Here is a 22,402-nt window from a genome sequence, read left to right as displayed (position 1 = left end):
AATTTCTGATACAGTAGATAAATATTGGTAGATACAACCTGCACTTTAAAAATCTCTTTGAGATTTCCGAAGACCAAAAAGTTTGAGAAGGGCTGAGCTATATAAATAGGTGGGTACGTTAATGTCACCTTGGAAATGTTCCCCCCTAAAAAACGTTTTTCAAAACAGTGTTTCAATAGATGTGTTCCATGACTCAGAGGGGAGTTTTCCATATAGAAGCCTCTTGGTTGGCTATCAGTTGGCTGCACCTGGGCTAGTTTCCACCCCACCTTATCTTTAACATCCTCTGTAGCTCTCTTTAGGCAAACAAAGCAGAAGGGGCTTGGAGGGGGCCTGCAGGCCCCACAGGAGTTATTCTTGGAAAAGGCTTTCCCTGGGTTCTGGGCCTCCTCAGAACTTTAGCTCTTAAAGCAAGTGCCTCCAAAGGAGGCATTTTTTGCCTCCTATCTAAACCTCATCCTATTTGAGCTCTCTTGGGAGTAAAAGCAGCCATCTGAAATATATACCTGATTTCTGACTGTATCAGAATTACCTGGGACACATTTTAAATATAAAGACTCCAGGCCCCAATCCAGACCTAAGGAATCAAAAGCACAGGGCTGAGAGGAGCATGTCCATTCTCTTTGACAGACTCTCCCCATGATCTTTGGCATGCAGTCTCCAGGAGGCCACTGTTGAGGTGCAGGTCACCCAGAAAAGAAAGGAGGGTCCCTGTTGAGGGTATCACCTTCACACAGGAGCACAAAGCAAGGCAGCATGTGCCTTGAGACACAGGGAAGCCCCTGGCTGGGGCAGCGCCCAACACCTACCAGTGAAGTCAGGCCTGTGCAGGTGCACAGGCACTCAGGGTCTGACGAGGAGAGGAGAGCCAGGTGCCACAGGGCCTTGGCAGAGAGTATATGGGTTCAGAATGGTGATTGATGGAGAAGAAGAGAAAGAAAGAGAGATGAAGAGGGGGAAGTATCATGGCAAGAAGAGGAAGGTTCCAGCAGTTAGGATCCAAAAGTGCTGACTATCATTTTCCACTCACAGTTTTGATTAGAGCCAGCCCTAAGCTTTGGTGGAGTCAAGAGCCAATGCAGACTTGATAAGCCCCCAAAAGTCTTGCTCTGATTTAGACTCAGAAGATATAAACAGAGTTTTAAAAGCCAGAAAGAGTGATCACATAAATAAAACCTAGAAAGATCATGTAAATAGGCACTAAAATGGGCTTGGAAAAAAAATCAGATCTAAATGGAAGCCTTTCACATACAGTGTTTGGAGGAGGAAAGCCTCTGTCTGCATATTCTTCCAGCTCAGGGTCCAGGAAGCAGGAGGCAGAGGAAGAAGACACTAGGCCTGGTTATTTACCATTACCCATTGCTGGGCCCATTATAAAAAACTCGTCCAGAAATAACCCAAGAGTGTTTGTAGCCTTTATTAGTCTTTTCTTGGCTGTTAGTTACTGCCTTTAATTAGAGTCAATGAAGCTTCAATGTAAAATAGTTTAAGGTATAGCCAGAGGCTGAGTCCTAACCTTCTCTGATCTTTTCAGTTGTACTCAATTTCAAGTTTCTTACAAAGTCGGGTTTGACCTGGCCTCTCTTTCTTTGGCTCCTTCTGTACCTGTGATCATTAGGCCATTCACTTATTGTTGGTTTTTAAGATAAACTGTTGCATTTCAGCAAAGGCCTAATGAATTTGGGAGAGATAGTGAACAAGGTAAAATCTGGTTTATTGGGATGATTTTTGGTTGCCTGAATACTTTTCAGCCTTCACTTATTTTTATTTCAGGAACAAGGCTGGCTTGCTCTAGTAAGCCTTACCCAAATTTTGCAACACATTTACAAGTTGAAATCTGTGTGGCAAAGAACACGTTTTGTAACATAGGCAGTTTTGATAACAAGCAGAAGTAAGAGGAACTCAATTTCACCCAATATATAGTGCTTTACAGAGCTCTTTGCTTTCTTTGCCTCAGCCTTCCCCATTAAGAAAAGATAGGAAAAGAAAAGAAAAAAAACTGTTTACCTTGTACGGGTCTTTCAGAAGATGGACTGCAGAATTACAGAATGCTTAATGAAATGCGCAATTCCTTCTTCACTGGCTTGCTGCTGAAAAAGAACTACCTTGCTCATATTTGGAAGGTAGAAGATGCTTTTGATTACATCCGTTCTATTTAATAAGTAACCTTTCCTGTGCTTTCAGCAGTAGATACTCTGAGACATCTTCCATAAACACTTTTTTCTTTCCAAATCAATTCTTAGCATGCCTTATATATCTGTAAGACATCACTAGTTTTGTAAAAGTATGCAACATCAGTGATCCAGATGGTCAGAACCATCAATGTCTCATTTTAGGCTGAATTACCATCTTTCCTTTTGCTCCCCATCTCAAAGGATCTTTCGCGTGGTAGATCCTCATGGAATAGCAGATAAAGGATTTTGTGCATCGATGCCCTGCATAGTGAACTAGTTGACTGTGACCTGAGGATGAAATCTTTTGGGTTATTCAGAGAGTTCTGTACAGAGTGCACATCACATGCTCAAGGTGAGTGAAGTCCACAGTATAACAGGGACCCCAACCTATGTCTCCTGTGGGGAGGTAAGGAGGGGGATCCTGGAGCACCGTGAAGTGGTCTGCACTCCACAACGGCTCATCCCCATAGACACACTGGGACAAGGAAGACGTGAGAACTCCATGTTCTGTCTCTCTTGAGATCACTCTAGAATTAGTTTTATCTTCTCCCAGTTTTTTAAAATCTAACATTTATTTTTCTGAAATTTTACTTTTTAGTTATTTCCTTATATCTTATATTTTATTATTAGCCAGGCATTAACTTATTCACTCACTCAACAAACATCTGTTGAGTATCTACCCTGTTTTGAGATGGGAAATCTGTTAATTTCTTTACAACTACTATACATTTGATTCAGGCAGGATTCTGGATCTTGTGTTTGTATTTACTCATGTGCTGTTTATTTGTTTGCATATTTACTTATTTGTCTATTTGTGAATTCATTAATTCGCTTAAAGACAGGCTGTTTTACTTATCTTTGTATCCCCAGATCTAGTAGATAGTAAGTGCTCAAGAAACACTGAAATGTTAAACAAATCACATCAACTTCCATAATGGAATTGAGGCAAATTGCAATTAAAACATATATCTCGTCAACATAAAACTCAAAGTATCAGTAAAATCTTTCAGAAGAAATGGAGAAGGGCATTAAGATGTAGCTAGTGCAAACTAGGCTATGAATTAGACTCTGAGCTCCCTGATAGCCAAGGTAAAAGAAAAATTTGCCAAGGTATATCAGAAATAGGAATTATAGATTCAAAGATATTACATCCTGGATTTTTATATATTTTAGATACTAATAAACATTTTAGTATTAGTCTATTGCATTTCTGGAATTTTCCAGTTATAATTATACATTTTTCTTGAGATAATTAATATTGATTCCATCGAAAAACTTAATACACCAGGTACTTGAAAAAAAGAAAGGAAAACATCAAATAATTTTATGACAAAATAGAAGTTAATCTTTTCCAAAAATGAATCTTCCTTAGCCTTTTTCATTAGAAATGATCAGATTACTTATTTCATTGTTTTTGAGATTACCGACTTTACCATTAAATGTGCCTAAAGTAAATCGAAAGCCTCCCTCTATCCTCTACCAATGAAACCTACCTAAGAACGGGATGGAAACACCTGGAGCGGTCAAGTGGCCTGATCTGTAGAGTAAACATGGGCATTGTTGTATGAGAAATTGTCAGCAAGTGGTGCTGTAGAGTAATTCCTGAATAAACAGAGCAATTTATGAATACTCAAATGAGGACAATATCTAAATATTTTGATGAACTAAGAGCTTTTATTGCTGATGAAGAACTGACAGTCATATTATTTTTCCTATCTCGTTGAGCCTCTTGAACATGTGCTTAGAGTCAGAGACTTGGACTCCAGGATTGCTCACTGTCCCATGCTCGTGGGGGCCTCTTACTCTAAAGCCTGTTTCTAAACCTGCAAAACAAGGATCATAATACCTACCTCGTGAGACTATTATAGGAATCAGTGCAAGTAGATGAGATGATGTGTGAGAACAAACTCTACAAACTTTCAAGATGCAGTTTTGCTCCTGTAGATCCCAGTATTGACATCAGTTAATTTGTGAGTTGGGAAGTAGTTGATTTCTTATAATGATGCAAGTGTGATTAGTCAAATTCATTTCACCTACTGCTGAAAACACTGAATTTTTTTTTGCTCCATAAGTGAGTACAATTTTTTAAAATCTGTTAAGTTCAGTTGCTCAAATAAATCTACTGCAATGCTTATTACAGAATTTGGCTTTATGTTTTAAAAGCTCTCTTTCTGTGAGAAACATGAATACACAGTGGGTATCTGTAGATTTAATACATATTTATGTGTTGTCATCATACAGGACAGTTCTATGAGTGATGAATGAGTTCTTCTTTTTCCAGAACATTTTGTTTTGTTGGCTTTATTTACACTTTGCCTTGAAAAGCATGTTTACGTAGTTTAATAATTCAAGTGATTACACTGTTCTTTTGGAGTTTTATGAGGAAAACTCAAGTATATAATTATGTTTTTAAGTGAATTGATATGACCATCCTCAAAACAAAACAAAACAAAACCCCTGACTCTCACTAACTTTTGAGATAGCTGCATCAGCTTGCCTAGAAGTGTTGAATAATCAGCAACAATCACATTTCAGAGAAACCTCAAGGCTAAGGTGTCATCGGGGTTACTGGAAGAAAATATTCAGCAGACAAACTGATGCCTCAATGGACAAAACAAAAACAAACCTTTTAAGTGAAGGCAGAGACAACAAAGCCACCATCCATTCCCTTGGGCTACACAGCAAAAGAATGCTGATGAGAGCGGGAGAAATACTGCAGGAGGAACCACAGTTTCCTCCAGATTTGCCACGCTGGCCCCCGGGAAGAGCAAGAGAGCAGTTCCAACGTGGTGGAGGCAGAGACTAGCGCAGCGCATGAAGGACTCGAGAGTACTCCATGGCAGGAAGGCAGGAGAATGAGGTATCACCTTGTCCTCGGAACCCCTGCGCAGGCCCTGCCGCCACACGGGAGCAAGCACAGCAGTCGACGTATCAGGACACCGAGGGCTATAAACTCTACTCAGGGCTCTGCCTCCCAAGCACAAAGTGCACACTGACCTCTTTTCTTGATGAAAACAAAGCAAAGGGTAGACGGATTATTACCCTCCTGATCCCTCATTTCACTCCTTGATGCTCTTCCAGTGAGGGAGTAACAGCTGGGATGACAAAGACTTTTTTGTGGTATTTTTGATCTACTTGCTTGTGTCTAGAAAAAACCCTACACACGCATATGGAAAAAACTACGTATATAATTTCTCTTTCTGCATATTTGACCAAATGTGAGCCAGTTCCTTTCACATGAATGAAGAAGGCAAAGATTAATAATAGTACTTAAACACATGTGCAGCATGGTGTCCATATTCAGATTTTTATGTTTCTTCATGGAGTTGTTAATTTTAATGCACTGTAACTTGCACAAAGTATTTCTTTGGCAACAGCAAAAGAAAAAATATCCCACATTATTTATGGTGTTTCACAAAATCTCAGTCCCACCATTTATAAAAATCACAAGTTTATAAGTGGCTTCTAGGGATTCCTAAGGAATTACCTTATTATAGGTGGAACTCATCTGTGACTCTTCAACAGTACTGACGAGGAGAATATATATTTTTGGTTCTGGGAGTCACTAAAGTGCTAGTCTTATGAGATTAATACACTATCAAAGTGTTAGTATGATGGAGATAAGTAGTGATTATAAATATTCTGTTTGTTCTCCTACTTTTCCCAGTTAGACAGGGCCATGTAATGGATGTGAGAGGAAATGAAGTGTCACTTCTCGCCAGAGGCAAGAAAAGATCTTGAACAATTCTTTGGACTCTCTTAATCTGCAGGGTTGAGAGACGGATATGAGATAGTGAGGACTTGACATTGAAGTATCTACATTGTGAATCACTACACTGAGCAGTCTCCCAGACTCAAATGGACATATGAGTGAAAAATAAACCTTTGTCATGTAAAATGCTGAGATTTGGGAGGTATTTGTTTCTGCAGCACAGCCTGTCCTGACTCATACAGAGACTAAGACTGGATTCCAGTCTTGAAGTTTAAATAAAAATCTAGAGTTAGACTGTTACACATATTTAGTCTTTTAATTAAAGATTTAGTAGGATATAGCAAGAATAGGCAAACTTTTTCTATAAAAGACCAAACAGTAAAGTCTCTCCACAACTATCCACCTCTGCCATTGAAGCATAAAAGCAGCCGTGACAAAGCATGATGTGCATGGCTGTGTTCCAATAATACTTTATTTATAAAAACAGGGAGTGGCCAGGATTTGGTGAATAGTTCCTGGCCCCTGTGTTGTAGAATCTACTGTTAAATATAGTTATGTTGAATAGTTACAATGTGAGGTTCCTACGGCTACCTAAACAAAGTGCCACAGACTGGGTGGCTTAAAACAACAGATATTTATGCTCTTACCGTTTTAGAAGCTAGAAGCCAAAACCAAGGTGTTGGCAGAGGTGGTTCCTTATGAGAGTTATGAGGGACAATCTGTTCCATGCCTCTCTCCTAGATTCTTATTGTTGCTGACAATCCTCAGCCTTCCTTGGCTTGTAGGAATAGCATTACTCCAGTATCTACCCCTGTCTTCACATTGTCATCTTCTCCCTATGTCTCTCTTACAAGGAGACCGATTATATTGGACTGAGGGTCCACCTTCTCGAATTGCATCTCTCAATGAGTTACATCTTCAGTGACTGTTTCCAAAAAAGTCACATTCTGAGGGACTAGGGATTAGGATTTCAACAGATATTTTTGGGGTAGACAATTCAACCCATAACACTTAGTTGCTTAAAGAACACGTTTCACTTAGTAAATTGACAGTGATACAAGTGAGTTTTAAGTAAGTTCGTAGGCCTTAGCTTTATTCAGAGAGATCAATTCATGAGCTATTTTGACAAGATTGAAAATTTAAGTATCTAATAAAGCAATTAAAAGAAAAACCATGCTCATAATTAAAATAATGAATAGAATGTTGTAATGAATGTTTATAATTCAGTACTATTTTACAGGCTCCTGCCTTTTCCAAATCATTGATTGATGCTTAAGAAGAGAAAATTAAATTTTATTTACATACTTTATTTCTTAAGACTGTTATTAAAGCACAGGATTGATGAAATGATTATTCTTTAGAGTCTGAATGCAGACATCTACAAGGATTTGTTAAAGACAAAAACCACTTTCCTTGGCAGGTTTTGGATCCCTAAAATGTGAAAAGCAGCACACAGTTAAGTAATCAAATAAATGCTTTAAATGGTACACGCAAGGAGTTCAGAAGAAGGAGGGACCCTTAAGTCTAATAAGGGGGTACCCTCTGAGGGATGAGGGTTTGGATAGACTGGCTGGGGAGCAGCTGATATGAGCAAAGGCTTAAAATGATACCGGGGAGGGTCAGCCTGATTTGAGGCAGCAGGGACGTGTAGGGAAGTGACAATAGTTACAACTGCAAAGAGTGATCAAAACCGGTGTAACAGACCTTGAATGTCAGCCCAAGAAGAGTTCAGATTACATTCATGAATAGTAAGTCTCTGAGTGGCAGGTTTCTGAGCAAGTAATCAAAGCTGTGTGGTATAGCTCACAAGATAAATAAGGCAATGAATCGATGAGGAATTAGCTCAGCATTATCTAGGAATGTTTAGGCGTTATGAAAAAGGGATGGTAGACACTGTGGCAGAATCATCAAGAAAGATTCATAAGAGTTTTGATGGGTCTTGATGATTGGAGTTCTGGGAGAAAACCAGGAAGGAGAAAAAGAAGCCAATACAATCTCAAGAGTGAGGAAAAATAGGAGGAAGCTGATAAAAGCACAAGGAAGGAAAACGGGTCAAATTCTAGCTAATTACTTTTAGAATGAAGATTAATTCACTAGCTCTGCTTGAATTAGGATAGGATAAGATATCTCTGGTTACATATAAACCCCCATATTTCAAATAGCTTAGCACAACAAAGATTTATTTCTTGTTCATGTTACATATCCAGTGCTTACTGGAAAGGAACTCTGTTCCACAGATTTATTCAGATGAAGAATAATGGGCATTTCACCACCTTGTGATGCCTCCATCTCAACAGGGACCCGCAAGATGGAAAAAAAGAGCATGGACAACTTCTGCCATTCAGCTGCCTTCAATTCCTTTACCAGAACCAGTCCCACAGCCCCAGCGCAATTGCAAGAGAGGATGGAAACGACAGAGAAGCCCAGGTAATATATGATCAATATTACTATCAGTACTGTGTTATTATTATTTTCTATTCTATTTCAAAAATACATTGTTGTCTGTGAGTTTCTGTGCTGATTTTTGCCTTTAGTAAAATGAATCTATTTCTTTCCACGCATTTCCATTAACTAACCACCAGGAAACACACATGTATTCTCAACCGGAACTCTGACAAAGGGCTTTTTTCACAATCATTCTGAACAACAAGAGATATAGACAAAAGCAGAATGTTAAAATCTGCTAATTGTTTTTCCCTGCTGCCCACATTGGTTATATGGGTTTTGGCTGTAATGTGTATTTGTCACTTCTGTTTCCCTAGCACTCTTGGTTGTATAGTCATAAGAGTAGTTGTCACTAAAAATACCAGCATGTAGCTGGAAGGGTATGGATATGTAGTGAGATATTAAATGTAGCCTTACCTATCTAGAATTTTGATAAAGACCCCAAAGACCCCAAGGGCGGAGAATAACGCAATAGTTGCCAGACATCCATGTGCTAAAACCAGGTACTGGATCACATGTGCAGGCACCCTTAGGGACTGTGAAACTTGTTCTTCTAACATTAGCCCATCAGTCACTTCCGGGCTATTTGAGGAGGCTAAGAATTCATTCTGTGGTTGAAGAGGCTGATAGTGAGGATTTCTTTGGAGAAAGTTGCCAGTGCGTTGGATGTTTCGCTCTTCCCAATAGGGAAGGAGAGGAGGCTACTTCCCTTTACCTCAAGCCAGGTAAGGGCGCCTAAAAGAGAACCACATGAAGAGCGTGGTTACGCTGGAGTTTGGCAGAGTCAGAGGCTAATGGAGATTAACTTGACTCATTCTCTGAACTATCTAAAATATCTAAAAGAAAGAGGCTGTAGCTAAAGAGGGAAGCACTGGGCTGTCAGAGCAAAGAGGCCTGCCACAGGAGGAGTTCGCCTGTAGAGAGGACAGTGTGTGTGTGTGTGTTCCATAGACAGATGTGGGACCTACAGAAGGTCAAGCCATAGTTTCTCTAAAAAGACTGTGCCTAAGAGCATGTCTTGCCAGGGACGAGATACTCTTAGCATGAAAGAGCCTGGAGACAAATCATTAGATGCAGAAGCTGAGGTAAGGGGCTGGGTGCAAGCAACCAGTTAGAGAAGCCACCACGCAGGCTAGGAACAGTGAGTGATCCTTGGAGATAGAAGGGGCTTGGGGAAAGGAGAAGGTCTCCAATAAGTCCCAAAGAACAACTCCTAAGTCAAAGAGTCAGCTTTGGTATCTATTAAACCCAGACATCACTAACAGGTGATTTCAGTACTAGGTAAGTACAGCTTTCATGCCCCGGTCCCCTCCTGGCGCCAACCCTGGAGGGGCCTCAAACAGCAGAAGGAGAGAGAGAGAGGCCAAAAGAAAATGAGAAGAAACTGACAACACCTTTACACTGCAGGTCTCTGACTAAATTAGACCTAAGCTGGGGAAGAAAGAGAAGTTTCAAACTGGTTGAGTAATCAAACCTGAACTAGGGAAGGAGGGAAAGTTTCAAATGTATTGAGAACTTGGCATTTTGCGATCACACTGGGTGGACTTCCTGCCATCTGCAAGAGGACTTGTTATTATGTGAGAGAGATGGTGGGAGCTCTCGGCCGTGCCTGTGTTTTACCCGGGAGCATGAAGACAAGCATGGGTCCACGGAACAAGGTTCGCAGAAGAGGGAGTGAGGAAAAGTAAAGTTTCATTTTACTTGCACCCTTTTTAGTCCACCTGGCTCAGTAAGCCTGTACATATGAATAGTTCTGTCACATGGGTTGGTAAATATCATTCATATTGTTAAGAAGTTCTAATCAGATAATGAATCCTGGTGAATTGTTTTTGTTGGCGGTTGGTTTGATGGGGGATTATGTGTGTGTAATCAGTAATCTGTTAATTCAGAACTATTTAATTGAGTTCCTAGAACGAAATACCTACAGTATCTGTAAGCTGCTGTAGGATGTATAGAAGACCCTCATCCTACTTTTTCAAGTCTTTGACATATTAGTGAAAGAACCAAAAAGTTATCTTAAGACAATGTGATTAGTGCCGTAAGAGAAGAAGAAAGACTGTAATTTTAGAGCAGAGACTAAGGGCATCTTACCTATCTGAAAGGATCCAGAAAGCTTCCCTAAAAGGTGATACTTAATCTGATATTGTGTTTATTTAACCATTAACCAGAAGGTTGAAAAGAGTGGAAGTTATTTTTGGAGGCAAAACAACTTAACACAAAGGCATGAAACAGGAGAACACACTTGCTCAAGGAACTGCAAGTTTACCAGTGTGATTATAGTACTGAGTACCATTGGATGGTGGTGGGGAATGTGCCTGGAGATTATTCAGACCTGTGTGACATGTTAAGGAATTTGGAGATAACTTTTAAGACATTGAAAGTTATTAAAAGATTTTGATCTTGCTCTTATGTTTACATATATGCTTTTAAAAATAGACAGTATTATAAGATTTTTTTAAGTTTTCTATAATTTCACTATCCAGAATAGACTACTAAATATATTATGGAGCGTTTTCTTCTATTATTTACATATTTATAAAATTTTTATCCTATTTCAATTTCAAAACCTACACTTTTTACTCAGTATTATACTGTGATTATCTTCTATGGTCATTGAATAATTTTTGACAACATGATGTCTAATGAGTGAGTGACCAATATTACAACAGATGAATCCACTATTTTTTATTTAACCCCCTTTACTGTTAACAGTTGTGTTGTTTCAAATACTTTGCAGGTAACATCCAAGTATATAAAGTTTTCAGTGCCTTTTTATGCCTTTCAGATAAAATCCAATACATTGAATTGCTAGATCAAAAAGAATAAACTCTTTTGAAGCTTTTTAAAAAATGTATTTCTAGATTAATTTCCATAAAATTATTGCTAATTTATACTCTCATCCCTTATTCAGTAGCAGTGTAAAATACTCTCTGTTTCTTTATAGGTTTATCAGTGGGACAAATTATTTGCCTTTATAAATAATCTTTGCTAGATTTTCTCATAAAATACATTTTTAATAGACATTTTTATAAATGATCTTTGGTAAATAACTCTTATTTGATTTTTTAATAAAAAGTACTGGAGAAATGTTGGGGAATATAGAAAAATGCACAGAAGAAAACTTAAATAATTTAAATTCTATTTCCTATAATTAAGGCCTGGTAACATCTTGATAGATAATCTTCCAGTTCTTAAACTCTCTCTCCCTCTAAATATATTTAACAAAATTGAGATCAAACTTATTTGGACTAACTTGTATTTTGTCTTTTTCATATAAACCTGTAGAGCAGGTAGTGTACCAGGTCATTAATTAGGCTTCAAAACATGGCTTGCAAGAGCTACATCACATTTCCTTATGTGAATGAGCCCTTTTAGACACCATTCCTGTATTGGAAGTTAGGATAGTTCTAATCTTTCATCTTCACATGAGTATCCTTATACATACATCTCTGTGCATTCCTTTAATTAATTTTTAAGGCACATTGCTAAAAATGGAAATGTTGAGTTAAAAGACTAGAACATTTTTAATGATTTTTAACTCAAATGGCAAGGTTTCTTTCCAAAAAAGATGTGCCCGTGAGTAGTGAATGAGGTCTTAGTTCACAACCGGGAGGATTATCAACATTTTAATTGTCCCTACTTGACATATAACAATAGCTTTTTCTTTTAATTTGCCTTTCTTTGATTATTTATAACATTAAATGTCATTTTATGTCTTTATGGGCATTTTTTTTCTTATTTTGAAGATTTGGTGCCATTCTTATGAATGTTCAAAGTCTTTCTCTGTCCCTTTAAGAATATTAACTGTTTATCTGCAATATTTATTTATATCCTATATTTCATATTGCTGGTTTTTTGAATTTTATTTGTGTCTCCATTGGCTGTAATGCATCTTTGAGTAAGTGTATCAGGAGATTTACAGGGATACTTCCTGAGCCTTTGCATAGCTAAAATATCCTTTCTGTTGCCATCACACGTGAATGACATCTTGTCAGGATTTGGAATTCTTGAGTCACAATGTTTTTCCTCACAAATTTCTAGCTGTTGTCTTCTGATACACAGTATGGTGGAGAAAAAGTATGAGGTTGGCCTTCATATATGTGATGGTTAATTTCATATATCAACTTGACTGGGCAATGGAACACCCAGACATTTGGTCAGACATTATTCTGGGTGTTTCTGTGAGAGTATTTGGATGAGATTAACATTTGAATTGGTGAACTGAGTAAGCAGATTGCCCTCCTAATGTGGGTGGGCCTCGTCCAATCTGTTGAAGTTCTGAATAAAACAAAAGGCTGATTTTCCCCTGAATAAGAGAGAATTCTTCTGCCTGACAGCCTTAATCAGCTCTCCTGGGGAGCTGTCACCACCCTAATCATGTAAGCCACTTCCTTATAAAATGTCTTCATACAAATACACATTCCATTTGGTTCTGTTTCTGTGGAGTACACTGATTAATGCAGTATGTTACTTGGAACTTTTTTCTTCTGGTTCCATACTTATAGCATTTGTTTCCTTTATCTGTGAAATTTAAGAAATTTTATCTCTACAAACTTAGGCATGGGTCTTTTTCAGTCTTTCAGTTTGGAATACAAGTGACCCTAATAGACAAGAAATGGAAGGTGCTCCCATGGAATAGCTGCTGCTGTGGCACATGGGACAAGGTGGGTCATCTGCTGGGAGGAAGAAGGAAGGTGTTAAATTCTGTGATTCAGTGCTCTTCCGTTAAAATATACTTCCTGCCCTGTATCTGTCAACCCATTCATGCTGGCTACATTCCTCTTATTCTCCTAGCTTAGTGTGAACCTTCCACAGCTTTGATTCAGATGTGACCTAGGTCCAGCTCTCCAGTCTGAACCTCCAGCCCTTTGCATTTAGTAATTATTTATTATTTGTTTTTTATATAATTGTCTCTTTACCCAGACAAGCACAGAAATTATCTCATATGCACCTTTTGTTTAATAGGCTTTTGATAATATTTGTTCTCTGACTTAAATTGAAAAGAACAACAAATATCACACACATTGCAAAAATATGCAGTTGAGTATTTTTAAAATCTCCACCCACTTTGGACCGCTGTTCATGATAATCAAAATAAATTTCTGCTTTAGGCTTATCATCAGGCTTTGTCCTTTAAAGAGTGTATTTATACAAATATGCATATGTATTAGTTATAGACAAGAAAAACACAAAAATGAAAATCTTATTGGAAAATGTACCTATTCTAGCATAAAATGTTTTCAAAGTCATTTTGTTAGAGATATAAGGGAGCATATAATTAGTTCATTGAGAGTAAAATTCCACAGTTGAAGATTTATGCATAGTTTCTTACAACTTCACTTAACAGTGCGTAATTAGACCTACTATGTGTCAGACACTGTAGTATGTGAAATTTATCAATAGCTTCATCCATATAGATTTTTTCACTTATGACACAGAACCATGCTGCCTACATAATACATAATAAAAATCACATAGTCCTGAATTTAATTTAGTATTCTATGAGTTACAATAAAATTGCTAATTTACATAAATGATATTATGCTTCCAGGTTACTAGATGCTTAAGTGGCTACAATCAATATAACTCAACTCATCTAAACCACATTTTGTAGTCTATCTCTTCTCATTTTGTTAGGGTTGCTTTTGTATACTCATTTCTCTTATATCATGTACGGCATAATCCATAGGTCAGTGTTTGTACACACCCATACATATCCACACTTCCTGGGAAAACCCGAGGTCCTACAGAATTCTACAGCTATCAACGTTCTGTTCACCACAATACCCTATGATCCAAAGAGGCTGATTCTTGTGTTTCCTCATATTTGCTCATCTTGTTTTCTTACCTATCCAACTGCCACCTCACTCCTGAGGGTCTTTAGGCAGCATCTGTTTCCTACCCATGTACTTTTATTCAGTCATCATTCAGTCAGTCAGTCAGCAGGTATTTCTCACAAGCTATGCACCATAACACTGGACCTAGAGAAATCAGTAAGGCTTAGTCTTTTCTCTCACAAACGTCATAATTTAGTATCATTCAGGGGGGCTGTTTTCTAGTGTCCAGGCTTGAGGCAATGGATGATCTGATCCTTGAAAAATTGCCAATAGCTATAGCAATAATTCCTTTCAGTAAGAAGAGGGAACATTAATTATACTGATGGGTTTTTTATTGATGGAATCTGAGTCTTAGGAGAGAAGGAAGAAAAGAATGTAAAAGGAGGTGGCTGGTCCTGTGCTTGAGGGGAAAAGGGTGAAAAAAATCTGGTAGTGCAGGAAGACTTCCACACAGTAAAGCAGTCTCTGAATCCTGAGGCTAGAACTGGAAAATAAACAGACGAAACATTGAGCATCACTTCCACACTCCAGTCATTCCTGTGTAGACTTTCAATAAATCCAGCAGGACCAGACCCAAGATTATTCCTCCAAGGCAGCAAGGGCAGAGCTATATATGGAAATAAGCACCATTTCTTTGGACACCCTAGTGTCCTCATCACTCTAAAACAACCCATGGATTAACTTTAAGTCCTCCCTGTAAGTAGCAGTGGTATTTCAAGAATAACAAATAGTGCAACAACCCTGCTTGTGAAAAAAAAATTATTTTGCATTCACCATTTTGTTATCCCAATATTGTTATGTATTAGACAAGTCTTTCATTACAGATTTGGAGCTAAAAGACTTAAAGGAAACACAGCGTTAGGAGGCCGCTTGTACCCAAGTGGAAACTGTCAGTAGCAGAACCCTACTTGTTTTCATGGGATGTGGGAATGAGACACAACAGAAGCAAAAAGCCAAAGAACTTGGGGCTTCATGGTTCCAGAAGCCAACTCTGCCTGCATCACAGTGTAGGCCCTACACTGTCAACTGTGAGTAGCATATGAAGCTTGGCCTGAAGTATCTTAAATCTAGTTCCAGACGCTTATTGAAAATATTGTTGAAGAAAGTGTGTTACTCTGCTCAGCCTACAATAACAGAATCCCATAGAATAGGCCACTTAACAGAAATGCATTTCTCAGCTCTGGAAGCTAGGAGTCCAAGTTGAAAGTTCCAGCCAGTTTGATTTCTGGTGAGGCCTCTCTTCCTGGCTTGCAGATGGCCACCTGCTTGGTGAGTCCTCACGTGACTGAGAGAAAGGAAGACAGAGAGAGAGAGAGAGGCCTTCCACTTCTTAAAAGGCCGCTAGTTCCATCAAATTAGGACCCCACCTGATGCCCTTCTTTAACATTAAATACCTCCTTAAAGCGCCCTCTCCAAATCGAGTGACACTGGGGGTTTGATCTTCAGCATGTGAATTTTAAGGGAAGACTGTTCAGTCCATAGCAGGTTGTATAATTCCTTACCGTAATTTTGTTTCTGTTACTACATTACTCTTGTTTTCTTAAAAGAGCTTCAAGTTTGCAGGAAAACTAATGCATGACTATTTAAATAGTACCTAGCAGTCAAAATAACACTAAGTATTGTTAACTCCCAGCCACACAGATAATTTTACTGAGCAGCCACCCACTTACCCGAAATCACTGAAATCCCAAACCTAAAAATAGGCCTCATTTTCTGAAGCTCATATGCAGTGTATCAATTAGGTTTTATAGATCTTTTAATTTCAGAAGTGTTCTTTGATGAAGTTTCCAGTGCCATGATTGATGGATTTGAAAATGTCACACCATGGCTGTCCTTGCTCCACAGTGTCACATATTCACTGCAGCACAACAACATCCAGAGAAGGCTGTTTTCTTACTCTCCTCCCATCAACTTTTCCCTCAATACATGGGACAAAACATAGCATACAGAGTGTTTGGTTTCCTGGGCTTCAGTGTCTGTTCAGAATCTCTAGGAAAACTCATATTTAAGTTTTGTGCACATATTGCACACACTTCTGACCTCTTGTTCAGAGTCAAATGTTTTCTTGAACCACCATAAACTATGAGATGTCAGTGCTCATTAGGTGTTAAAAGAAGGTTTTGATTGTCTCAGTCTGTTATCTCTTGGGTACATTTTGTGATTGATGGCCTTGTATCCCATAATTCAGACAAGAACCTCCAAAGGTAATGTGTTTAGTGAAGAATTGTGATGTGACCTGCAGATCAAGCCAGTTGCAAGTAGCCAGTGCGCTGTTCTGTCACACAGCTGGATGTTGAAGCTCAGCTTAACGTGGGACGAAAATGCTAGGAAACCAAATGAAATAAACTCTAGTGGAGTCAAACTGTCAGGCTATCTAAATAAGGAGGGAAAAAAGTATATCAAACTTAGGTAATATACATAAGCTCGAATCCCTGCTTTAGCGTGGTTGTATGACTAACAGCTATGACACAAAATTATGAAGATTTTGATGGCTTTATATTTTATAACTACATATTTATAAATCATTTTATTTTATGATATATGCATTTCACAGATAATAAAACTACATATAATTAAACATTTATATTTTATTATAAAAACTAAAATGCAATTTATGTAATAAGATTTATGCCTTATATTTAATTTTTTTAAATTATAAAATACCACAGGACATAAAACCAGTTAACATTATCCAAACATCTAATACTTAGAGACCAACCCAGTTTAGTGTATGTCTTTTTTCTCTTCTTAAATGCACGATTCTGGAGGGAGGAAATGAGAAAGCAGTTCAGTCTATATGTGAATTTTACATAACACCATATACTTTCAGCTAGAGTGACCAACCGTCCCAGCTTGCATGGGGCTGAGAGGTTTCCTAGGGTGTGGGGCTTTCAGCCCTAAAATCAGGACCATCCTGAGCAAACTGGACAGTTGATCACCCTACTTCCAGCCTTATACCTTGTTCCCATCCTTCCTCATACCTAAATCTGCATGTATTTTAGGTTGTAGCTTCTTTTGCCATCATCAGTCAACACTCTTCGTACAATTTTCCATTTGTTGAAATATCTTAACTTCAGTGTTTCCCCTTTATTGTCTTTATTTTTGAAGATGGAGAACGGTGCTTTATCCAGAATCCATTACTGCCATTTTAATAGGCTCTTAGGTGCGCTCTGTTCACCATCTTGAGCCAGAAGGTGTTAGATTCTTTTGTATTTCACAGTATGGATTGTTGATGACTCTGTTCTACCACAACTTCTCAAGAAACCTTTCTATGTACAACTTGGACTTCACTTGCCCTGAATGCATCATCAACTGCTCTGTTCAGTTGCTTTTAACAATCGAAGCAGAACTCTTGGCTCTACTGTGGTCCTAAATATAAATAGAAATACTAAGTTAACATAGAATGTTTGGTTTTAAAAAAGTCATCCAAATGTTACTGAATAGTGACTTTTTAGAATATCACTAAAATAAACACAAAAATGTAGCAATCATAAAAAAACTCTTGAAACACCGAGAAAATATATGCACACATATATATGCAGATTCCGAAGTGATTTCTCATATATCATTTTAACCCTGCATGTTTATTCATATTTACAGAGAGCAGCACTTTAAAATATGGGAAAACTATGATAGTGAATTAGATTTTGTTTTAAATAGGCTAGAATCTTGGCAAATCCTTTTTCATATAAATTGTGTCCAGTCACAGGTCTGAAGAAAATTTTTCTAAGAAATATTCTAAACAAGATCATATGATTAAATAAAAGGTAGAATGTTCACTTGATTTCTCATCCCTAGGATTTTAATTCTTAGGTCAATTTTTTTTTCTTTTAGAACTTGGAATATTATCCACATTCTCTTCTTGAATGTTTTCAATAAATTGTGGCCTGCCAGCTTGAGCTCTAAAGGGTCTACTCCATCAACAGGTAAACTATTTTTACAGATGTTTTTATTCTAACTGAATTTCTTATTTCAAATGTGAAATGGATCAAAAGTGAGAAGATGAGTATAATGCAGTAAAATGTACAGGACCCATTTCAGAATGTCATTTAGACATACTCTGGGAATGATTTTTTTTTTCACCATGAGGCCCATTGGGGCTAGATATGTAAATAATTTAAGCAGTCTGAATCCCTGTAAATTTAAAAAGAAACTTTCTCATTTTGATAGATATAAAAAGAGAAAGTATAATCTGTTTGGAAGACAACTTTCAGTTCTTTCCATTATTTTTGCAGATACATATGTTTGAATCAGTTTTTCATCACCCCACCCCATAATTCTTGGTTGATTCCTCAAAATAAAAGTACCTGTTTTTTATCTCAAGCTTATTTCTTTTGTTATAAATATTCTGACTTTGTTGGATTGAAAGAAAGTAAAGAAGTCTTCTGAGAAATATTTTTGCCTTTGATAAATAAGAAAAAGAGTTCAGTAAAATTCCACACACAAGAATTAGTCCATTTTCTGAAAAAGTTTTATAATAATGTCTTCTGCAGTATGAAGCAATATGAAGATTCTCTTTAAGAAGGCTACTGCTTCATTTGTGGTAAGAATTTTTGCTTCTTGATTAATTAAGAAATAAACCCTTCAATGTTTTGTGAGATGGAAAGTTCATAGATCTCTTTTTCAATCAAACAATTCGGAAATAATTCTAGTTCCTTAAATCATACAAGAGATACTTCCCACATCTCTTAATTTAATATCCATAAATATCTTGAATCAAGGTAGAAGATTTGTGACTAATTCATGTCCCCAGAGTGTGATCTTGGTTTCAATCATCCTATACACTCATCTCCATTTAAGTATGTGATTATAAATGAAGATAAAATATTTATCAGATACAAATGGAAGGAGAAGAAAATTCAGAAGGGCAACTATGGAGATTTGAAACAGGAGTGAAGAGGTTGCTTTGAAGATAAGTTGTGAAATAACCGTACATGTATGAAGTTTTTTTTAACTTCACTTGGGTTCCTTTGTTGTTCTTCCTCCCACAGAAGAAGAATCCTGCCCACTAGCTTTGCTTAGCTCATCAAAGCCCAAGGCAGTGACTCAATTTGCCATTTCCCAGGGCTTGCTCTAGCCAAGACAAGGATGAAATCTGTTCAGAGTCTGAATAAAGATTTAGAAATTAGCAAATACAGTTCTCAGCAGTTTTCTCCTACTGTAGACACAAGAACTCAAAAGAGTGTTAGCAGCCTATGAGTTAAATTCCAAGTTGATTGCTTGGAAATATTTTCCTGCAGAATTAACATTATAATGAAATTTAAGTTTAGTATACATTAGTATATTACATTACTTAGACCCTGACCATCACATGTGACATTGTTTTATAGGAAAAGCCGCATGTTTCAATTCTCAAGGTAGTAAGTACGTCTTTCCTATTGTCATCTTGACAATGAGGACAACTCCTCCTCTTCTGTGGTCTAGCACTGAGCCACTCAAAGGAAAATCAAGATCCTGAGGCATCATTAAAACAGATCTTCGTAACAGAGAGGAGACAAAACACTGAAAGGGTTTGGATTTAATAATCAGGTTTCAACATGTGGCATATTGTTGTCAGTTCTCAGGCTTACAAATAAGTGGTTTTCCAGGAGGCTTACTATTCTGTTCATCTCAACTTTAGAAATTTCAGTCCCTGTGACTGAAGTATAGTCACGAAATACAAAATGTTGATGTTTGTGACAGAGAAAGAAATAAAATCCCTCCTTTACATCTGCTTCATCTAATAAGGTCTGTAAACTTTAATGACCTCTGAGGACGTGACTATCAATAATTGTAGAAATTAGACATGGTAATGGAACACTTGGTTCTTCCATTTTCCGGAGGCTGTCTTAACACCACATGGGTATTGTGTCTAATTTTTCTGGCCTTTGGCCATATTATATACATAAGCCGTGCTGACCAAATGTCTCACTGTTTTAGCCAGAATAGTTTTACTTGTATATCAATATGGGGAGAAAAGTGAATTAATGCTTTTTTCTTAGCTGTTACCTGATGTTACATTTCCTGTCCTTTCTAAATCCTCCTGTGAAATATCCACAACAGTAAAATTTTAAATCCTAACATTTATAATTCTTTTCATTTAGTAATTTGCTTCTTTCCTTTGGCAACTTAATCATGAGGGGCCTGGATTTCCTCATTTGTAAAATGAAGGAGTTATAGCAAATAATATCCAAGAGTTTTTCTGAGAAAGTCCATAGTACTACTTATGTTTATACTAGGATTGAACAAATACATAAATATATTGTGGATAATGAGAGCCAGGTTTTTCACTTTTGGAGAAAAAACAAAGTTACAAATAAGGAAAGAATATAATAAATTCTGTGCTGTTGGAGTGAAACTAAAGGTGTCAGTATGAATTCATGATTTTTAATATATATGCAGATGGACAGACAAAGAAACATAGATATGTTCTTATGCACGGGTTAGTATACAGACATATATTTCCCAGATCTATCTGCTGAGAGGGCCTAGAAGCAATGACAACCCAGTAGCAATTTGCACACCTACAGCCCAGATACTGGTTCTAAATATCATCTTCTAATAAAAGGAACCAAACCTCGTTGGAGAATGTGTTGATTCCAGGACTGTGGCAGGGAACATATGAAACACGCTCAGAACATCTTGTGATACCCAAAAGCAAAGATATGTTTAAAAAATTATGGGGCCATGTCAAAAGAACTTAAGAGCCAATCTGGAGGAGCTTCCAATGTCCAAAGCTGGAATAATTTGAGTGACAAAATATATAATGATAATATTGAATTATAACCCATAGAATAAAAGAAGTCTTCAAGTCCATACATATATCAACCAATCAGTTGATTGATAGAGAAGAGACTACTCTTCCTTATGGAAGAATTTCAATTAATAAAATGAAGGAAATGAGATAGATAGAAAACAACCACTTAGGCAAACACAAGAGCCATGGAAAAATGCTAAAATTAGCAAGCAAAATCATGATGAGAAACCGAGATGAATATTCACATAGCCTTAAAGTATCTCCCAACAAGATAATTATTTATTAAAAAGAGAAAAATCTCAATTTTGCAGCAGAGAAAGCAGCAAATACCACCATAATCATGTGGTGAAGGTTAACATCATTGGTAATAAGATACATGAACATCATGTACCCCTTATGTGATTCATTGAGGAGGCATAAATCACTTCTGCGTTCTCACCAAAGATATGCAAATATCCCAATCTAATCCTGAGAAAATATCACACTAATATAAATTAAGAGGTATTCTAAAAAAATGACCAGTACCTTTCAAAATGTCAAGGTCATGAGAAACAAAAATTGAGAAATTGTCACATGTCACAGATTGAAGATTAATTAAGGAGACAAGACATTTAAATGACATGTGGATTTCAGGACTGAATCCTAGAGCAAAAACTAACATGGGTGGAAAAATTGTTGATATTTGAATAATGTTTGTGAAGTGGTTCATTATATTGTGTCAATGTTGATTCCCTCCTTTCAGTAATTATACTAAGGCTGTGTAAGATGTTTATAGACGCTGGGCAAAGATGTATAGGAATGCTTCGCAAATTTTTTGTAAGTCTGAAATTATTCTAATTTTAAAATCTAGAAAAATGATATAGCTGTAATAGTTTACAGATTTTAAATGATAATGACATTCTTACCAATATTTATTGAATGACTTCTCAGTGCCAGGCACCATGCTAAGAGACATCTAATGATACACAATACATACAGACACACACACGCACATATACATACATAGATACTTCTCCAGTTATTTTAAGTAATTCTTAATAACTGATATTAAGACAAGAATTCTTATTTTTCCAGAAATTAGGACCAAACATCTCTAATTATAATGATGGTATACAAGAGTAATAAAGAATAAACATATTTCAAGCTAATCTATAAATTCTATGTATTTCCAATAAAAAAAATCCCAACAGAATTTTATGGGGATTCATAAGCTAATTCTAAAGTTTATCTGAAAGATAAAATAGGCAAGGATCTCTAAAGAAATTTTAATAATTTAACAAATCTAAAAACAAACTTTAAATCAATAGTAATTCAAGTGGTGTAATAAGAAGTGATGGGACAAGAAGAGATCAATGAACATGATAAAGACCAGAAACAGATGTATCCATCCTTGAGAATTTAGTGTAGGATACTGGTGATATTTTAAACTAGTGAAGAGAAGGTTAACTAGTCAATAATTGCCATAGGGTAATTAGAATCCATTTGGGAAAAAATTAGG

At 37.0% G+C, this 22,402-nt stretch overlaps 1 protein-coding gene across 20 annotated transcripts in view; it reads left to right on the top strand.

The window, feature by feature from the left end:
• HIVEP1 (HIVEP zinc finger 1) overlaps positions 1–22,402 on the top strand; it is a 224,579-nt gene that overhangs the window by 3,508 nt on the left and 198,669 nt on the right. For 18 of the 20 annotated variants that reach the window (XR_012062373.1, XR_012062375.1, XR_012062374.1 and 15 more), the window contains exons 3-7: positions 1,958–2,123; positions 2,376–2,526; positions 8,184–8,313; positions 18,003–18,094; positions 18,662–18,711. The gene's annotated coding sequence lies outside the window, so the exon portion shown is untranslated. Of the gene's footprint in view, positions 1–1,957; positions 2,124–2,375; positions 2,527–8,183; positions 8,314–12,933; positions 12,996–18,002; positions 18,095–18,661; positions 18,712–22,402 lie in introns of those variants that run through there. The other 2 variants (XR_012062378.1, XR_012062384.1) reach the window with 2 other exon arrangements.

Source organism: Vicugna pacos, chromosome 20 (assembly GCF_048564905.1).
Source record: "Vicugna pacos chromosome 20, VicPac4, whole genome shotgun sequence".
Taxonomy (NCBI): domain Eukaryota; kingdom Metazoa; phylum Chordata; class Mammalia; order Artiodactyla; family Camelidae; genus Vicugna; species Vicugna pacos.
The sequence above is the reverse complement of the archived record's forward strand: the minus strand, read 5'-3'. Positions and strand labels throughout refer to the sequence as shown.